Consider the following 7,276-nt stretch of genomic DNA (forward strand, 5'->3'; position numbering starts at 1 on the left):
CAGTCAGTGGAGTTAAGACGCTCCTCGCCTAAGATGGAAACAAGATAACAGAGAGTAAGAGTTAGGGAGAGGCAAACCAGGGAGGCTTGGTCACTTTGACTGCAGTTCAGGGTGAGCAGTGCTATGAGAAGGGAACCACGCACGGACTGTGATGGCAGCACAGAGGAGCATTGGACCCACCCCAAGGCGCCCCGGAGGAGGCTATCCCCTGAAAACAAAGGGCTGGGGCTTGAAGAGGCCAGTTAGCCAGGCCAGAGGGGGAGAAGGGCATTCAGGAGCATCCCAGGCAAAAATAAACAAAACAGCAAGAAAACAACCCCCAGACAGCGATGACATGGAAAGTAGGGAAATGCAAGCAATTTGGTAGGACCATAGGAAAGTTTGGACGAGGAAATGGTGAGAAAGTGAAGAGAGGGCCCAGGCCAGATCATGATTATATGCTGCTGCTGCTGCTGCTAAGTCACTTCAGTCATGTCCAACTCTGTGCGACCCCATAGACGGCAGCCCACCAGGCTCCGCCATCCCTGGGATTCTCCAGGCAAGAACACTGGAGTGGGTTGCCATTTCCTTCTCCAATGCATGAAGTGAAAAGTGAAAGTGAAGTCACTCAGTCGTGTCCGACTCTTCACGACCCCATGGATTGCAGCCTACCAGGCTCCTCCATCCATGGGATTTTCCAGGAAAGAGTACTGGAGTGGGTTGCTATTGCCTTCTCCAGATTATATGCTTTGCTAAGGAATTTGGATTTTATCCTGAAGGCTCTGGAGAAGAATATTTTTTCTGACTACAAAAGTTGCACAAAATTATAAAAGGGAGTTTGGAAAATACAGAAAAATATAAGGAAGAAATTCTTTTTTTCTTTTTTTTTTGCTGTACCACAAAGCATGCAGGCTCTTAGTTCCCCAACCAGGGATCAAACCCATGTCCCTGCAGTGGAAGCTCAGAGTCTTAACCACTGGTTAAAGAAAGTGCCTTTTTCTAATTTTTTTTGAGAGAAGAAATTATATCATACCAAATACAAATCATATATTGCTTTTTCCCATTAAAATTTTGCTATTATACTATAAATAACAAATTTACATCCATTTATTTTTACCTAACATATAAACATTTTCATATTTAATTAGTAGTCTTAGAAAATATAACTTAATTGAGTAATCATTTGTCTACACTACCTGGTCACCTATTGTTGGACATACAGGTTATGCCCATTTTTCCCATATAGTAAATGATATTGGCACTTCTGTGCATAATACTTCACCCACATTTTGGATTATTTCCTTTATAAATATTATTTTAAGGCTCTTTGTTCATGCTGGCATTGTATCAACATGTATGTCTTCCTTTAACAAGTACATTTCTAGCTCATCCTACCTACATTAGCATTAAAAAAATTCTAATTCAAGGAGCAAAGTATTTTTTCATTAATGAGATTAAATATTTTTATGTTTATTAGGTGCTTCTATTTCTTTTGTAAATTATCTGTGTATTTTGGCTTTAATCTATTTGTAAGAGCCCTTTATATATTAAGGATATTAACCCTTTATATATATATTTGTTGAAAATAGTTTTCTTATTGTCTTTTAATGTAATGACTTTTGATACATGAAACATTTAAAACTTTTATGAATTTAAATCATCAATATTTTCATTTTCCCATATTTTAGGACATTTCTAACCATAAAATCTGATCAATGTAGGCATATCTCATAGATGTTGTGGGTTCTGTCTCAGACTGCTCATATCGCAATAAAGCGAGTCACACAAATGTTTCATCCTCGCCAACACTTTCTATTTCTTGTCTTTTTGATGATACCCATCTAACATGTTTCAGGTGACATTTCACTGTGGTTTTGATTTGCATTTTCCTGATGATCAGTCATATTGGTCATGTTTTCAGGTACCTACTGGCCATCTTTTTATCTTCTTTGGAAAAATCGTCTATTCAGATCCTTTGAATAGAGTCTAGTTCTTATTTGCCAACCAATGAAGTAAAAATTACCCTTGAAAATCTCTTAAATAGCCAAAATAGTATGTGTGACTTTGTGTATGCAAAAATCCGTGGATTTTTTCTTCTAATTCTTTATCATTAATGTTTCTCTGTAGCTCTTTATTCACTTTCTACCCTAAGGCAACCATCTTGCTTAGTCACTTAAACAGTAAGTTGAATTCTTTGGGCTTATAGTTGCTGCTGCTGCTGTTTATTCACTAAGTCATGTCTGACTGTTTGCAACCCCATGGACTGTAGCCTGCCAGGCTCCTCTTTCCATGGGATTTCCCAGCAAGAATTCTGGAGTGGGTTGCCATTTCCTTCTTCAGGGGATCTTCCTGAACCAGGGATTGAACCCGCATCTCCTGGTTGGTAGGTGGATTCTTAACCACTGAGCCACCTGGGAAGCCCATGCTAATAGCTGGGAAACCTTTAAAACTAATCAGATGTTCTTTTCAAGGGTTTCAGGATTACTAGGCAGCCTTTGCCTAGGGCACACGCTGCTCACGTAATGTGTACTATTTAAATGATTCTTTTTAGAATCTTTCTTTTTTCAGCAAATAGTTGAATTCTTTTAAATTAAGAATTAGCTTAAATGATAATAAACAATCACACAATCTTTGCAGAAGACAGCTTTTTTTACACCACCAGATGGAATTCTTAACATTTCAGTCTGAGGCATCTTGTGTTTTGATTGTCCCACTTGTTTAAGGCTTCTCCAAGATGAGTAGGAAAACAGATACTGCCAAACTGTTTTACAAAACGTGTTCAAGGAAGAGGAAGAAGGCTGGTGTAATGGGAGCAGAATGAATAAAGAGTAGAAGAATACAGGATGAGATGAGAGATGTAGTCTCAAGCGAGAATATGATATAAATCATGAAAGGGATTCTCACTTTCACTCTGAAATGGACAGTAGTTACTTGATGGTTTTAAGAGGCGTAACATGATCTGATTGTGTTTTAGCAGGATCATCCACACTGCTGTGTTGAGAATGGACTGGCGGGGGCAGGGGAGGGGTACCTACCAGGAGTATCACAGGGGGAAGATGATGAGTATCATCTGCACTTTGAGGCAGGCTGCAGCAGCAAGGGCCAACCAGGAGGTGAAGGAATGTTTCTAGACTGGAACTAAATAGACCAGGTGGAGCTAAAAGGATGCAGTGATACACCATCAAGATCTCCCTTTCTGGATGGAGAGAGGACTGCTAATGAGTCTCAGCTGAATCTCCTTTTGGAAATCTCAGCTGACCCTGAGCTGAAGGGTGCTGCCTTGCCCAAGGGTACAGCTGTCTCCCTGGAGGCCACCTGCATACAGTGACTAGTTAAATATGGGAAAGAGATCTAGGATCATTCTGAAAAGCCATCCCATGGCCTTTGTTGCAACTGCATCCCAATTCATCTTCTTCCTCTGCCCAATTCGGCTTCCCTGACACACTTATAGGGCTTCCCTGATGGCTCAGCAGTTAAGAATCTGTCTGCAATGCAGGAGATGTAAGTTCAATCCCTGGATCAGGAAGATCCCCTGGAGGAGGGCATGGCAACCCACTCCAGTATTCCTACCTGGAAAATTCCATGGACAGAGGAGACTGGTGGGCTACAGTCCATAGGGTTGCAAAGGTCAGACATGAGTGAGCAGACAGGCACTCCATTATAGGTGTCTCCAATAACCAATAAACCTCCTGTAAACACTCTGAGTTTGAGTCTGTTTCCCAGGAAACCTGATCTAAGACAATGAGTCTATTAAAACATAAATAAGGGACTTCCCTGGTAGTCCAGTGGCTAAGACTCTGGGTTCCCAATACAGGGGGCCCAGGTTCGATCCCTGGTCAGGGAACTAGATCCCACATGCCGCAACTAACTATCCTGCATGCCTGCAACTAAGACCCAGCACAGCCAAAAAAATAAGTAACTTAAAGACAAAAATACACAAATAAGACTATCCCACTTCTCAACCTAAAACCCTACAATGGCTCATCAGTTCACTCACAGGGAAGCTAAAGTCCTCACAACGGCCTACAGGGTCCTCTAACCTCATCCCTATTACCCTCCCCCTCTTGCCTTTGTTCCAGAGCCATACTTGTTCCTTTGCCCTCCCTTGAGAATGACACCTACATTCTTGGCTCAGGATCTTTGCACTGTGTGTTCCTTCGCTCTTTCTCCAAGTTCCTTCATAACTCACTCTTTCTCTTCCTTCAAGTCAGCTAAATTGCTACCTTCTCAAGGAAGCCTTCCCCATCCCTTCCACTGAAAATTATTAATACAACCTCCCCCAACTCCTAATCTCTATTATTCTATTCTACATCACTTATCACCCTCTAATATACTGTCCAGTCTACTTATTTTTTTCCCCCACGCAGAGCAAGAACTTTCCTCCGTTTTGTTTGCTGCCATATCCCAAGACAGGCACTTTGTAGGTATTCCATAAATATTTCTGAATGAATGACTGAGTGGATGAGTTAGGAAGTCCTCAGCAACTTGACTGCAGTAGAATCCATGATGTGTGATTACCCAGGGATGGTCTAATAGAGACACAAGGTTTTAGCTACAAGCAGAGGAAGAGGAAATTACAAAGCACACTGAAAGGAAGTCAGAATACAGGAGGAGAGCAGGAGAAAGTGTCACGGAAGATGGGAGTGCGGTGCGGAGGGAAGACAAGCAACTGAGAACAGTGCTGTCAATATACGAAGCAAGGTAAAGACTTACAGACTGGGGACTTCCCTAGGGTCCAGTGGCTAAGACTTTGAGCTCCCAGTGTAGGGGCCCTGGGTTCAACCCCTGGTCAGGAAACTAGATCCCAAGTGCTGTAACTAAAAGGTCCTGCATGTGGCAAGGAAGATAGAAGATCCTGCATGCTGCAGCTAAGACCCAACACAGCCAGATAAATAAATAAATGTTAAAAAGAAAGGTTGAATGTGTCCCCCACATTCATATACTGAAATCTCACTCCCAACAGCGATGGTATTTGGAGGTGGGGTCTTGGGAAGGTAGTAAAGTCATGAGGGTGGAGCCCTCATGGTAAGATTAGTGCCCTTATAAGAAGAGACTAGAGAGCTAGGTCATTCCCTTCTACCAATTTCTACAACAAGAAATTTGCAGTCTGCAAGCCGGCAGAGGGTTCTCATCAAAATCCAATCATGCTGGCACCTTGATTTCAGATTCCAGTCTTCATAACTGTGAGAAATAAACTTCAATTGCTTATAAACCACTCTGTCTATGGTACTTTGTTAAAGCAGCTGGAACTAAGACAAAGACAGAAAGGTGCCTACTGATTTGATCTTGTAAGTGGCAGAATTTTGAGCTACTTAGGGCAGAAGGGAGTGTCCTGTGAGTTGAGGGAAGAATAAGATGTAATAAAGTAGAAATGGTGTACAGATTACTTTTTCAAGAAGCTTGATTGTGAAGGCAGGAAAGAGAATGGGAGCTAGGAAGAAGGCTCAGATTAAAGATGTGTGTGGGCACTTAGTTGGGAGAGATCAGACTAACTCAAGTATTTCATATGATGGAAAGACCCAGTAATAACCATATAATTTATCATCCACTTCAGAGTTTTGCGAGAAAAAGGACACCAGACAAGTGTTAATTGGATAGATGCCAGGACACCTGGGACTTGTAATAAAACAGATATGTGCTATGCTGTGCTTAGTCATTCAGTCGTGTCCGACTCTTTGTGACCCCATGGACTGTAGCCTGCCAGGCTCCTCTGTCCATGGGGATTCTCCAGGCAAGAATACTGGAGTGGGTTGCCATGTCCTCCTCCAGGGGATCTTCCCAACCCAGGGATTGAACGCAGGTCTCCAGGATTGCGGCAGATTCTTTACCGTCTGAGCCACCAGGGAAGCCCAAGAATAGAGTGGGTAGGTTATCTCTTCTGCAGCGGATCTTACCGACCCAGGAATCGAACTGAGGCCTCCTGCATTGCAGGCGGATTCTTCAGCTGAACTGCCAGGGACAGAGCTCCATCCAAAGCTCGGGTTCTCTATTCAAGGCAGTCCTCTGTGCACTTGGCAGTCGATTGCATTTTCTACCGGTAGGTGGCAGTAAAGAGCTTGCCGCTTAAAAAAAATTTTTTTTTTGGAAAAGGCGACTAAGTATTGGTAAAGGTTACTTTGAGTTCAGTTCAGTTCAGTTCAGTCGCTCAGTCGTGTCCGACTCTTTGCGACCCCATGAATCGCAGCACGCCAGGCCTCCCTGTCCATCACCAACTCCTGGAGTTCACTCAGACTCATGTCCATCGAGTCAGTGATGCCATCCAGCCATCTCATCCTCTGTCGTCCCCTTCTCCTCTTGCCCCCAGTCCCTCCCAGCTTCAGAGTCTTTTCCAATGAGTCAATTCTTCACATGAGGTGGCCAAAGTACTGGAGTTTCAGCTTTGGCATCATTCCTTCCAAAGAAATCCCAGGGCTGATCTCCTTCAGAATGGACTGGTTGGATCTCCTTGCAGTCCAAGGGACTCTCAAGAGTCTTCTCCAACACCACAGTTCAAAAGCATCAATTCTTGGGCACTCAGCTTTCTTCACAGTCCAACTCTCACATCCATACATGACCACTGGAAAAACCATAGCCTTGACTAGACGGACCTTTGTTGGCAAAGTAATGTCTCTGCTTTTGAATATGCTATCTAGGTTGGTCATAACTTTTCTTCCAAGGAGTAAGCGTCTTTTAATTTCATGGCTGCAGTCACCATCTGCAGTGATTTTGGACCCCCCAAAAATAAAGTCTGACACTATTTCCACTGTTTCCCCATCTATTTCCCCCAGGCAAATGCTCCAAACAGATTTCAAACTGGGTTTTACTTCTGGAAAATTTACTATGTACCTTTTTGTGAAAAAAAATATCTCTAACACCTCTCAAAGAGGAAATAATATTTGAGCAATTATAAAATATGTTAGTTGTGTTTTCTTAGTGAGTCATTTGACCTTTAAAATATTAACTTCTCTCTTTCTCCTAATACAGAGTAATTTCTATCAATGCCACCAGTTCCATTCAGTACATGCATTGGTATATGAATACATTTCTTATTTGTACATATAAATTTTTAGTCAAGTCCAATTTTGATAGATCTTGGGGGACCTGGCTATTGAGAGATTACAAATATTTCAAAATGATTACAAATGATATCAAAATTATTTTTATCAAAGATAAGACAAGAGTTGGCCAAAGATTAAACATTTTAGAAGTTGAAAATGATAAAGTGAAAGAGCACACATTATTTAAGTCATCTTGGAAGAATTTAAGACTTAAAATTCAGAAAAAACTCTAAGAGAAAAAGACAGAATTAGAATATTCT

General features: G+C 41.9%; 1 non-coding gene across 1 annotated transcript; it reads left to right on the top strand.

Moving 5' to 3' along the window:
- Positions 1-3,750: 3,750 nt before the first annotated feature.
- Positions 3,751-3,823, top strand: TRNAG-CCC. Its single transcript has one exon. It is a non-coding gene; the product is annotated as a tRNA-Gly (tRNA).
- Positions 3,824-7,276: the final 3,453 nt, after the last annotated feature.

This window comes from Bison bison, unplaced genomic scaffold (assembly GCF_000754665.1).
Source record: "Bison bison bison isolate TAMUID 2011002044 unplaced genomic scaffold, Bison_UMD1.0 scf7180017864462, whole genome shotgun sequence".
NCBI lineage: Eukaryota > Metazoa > Chordata > Mammalia > Artiodactyla > Bovidae > Bison > Bison bison.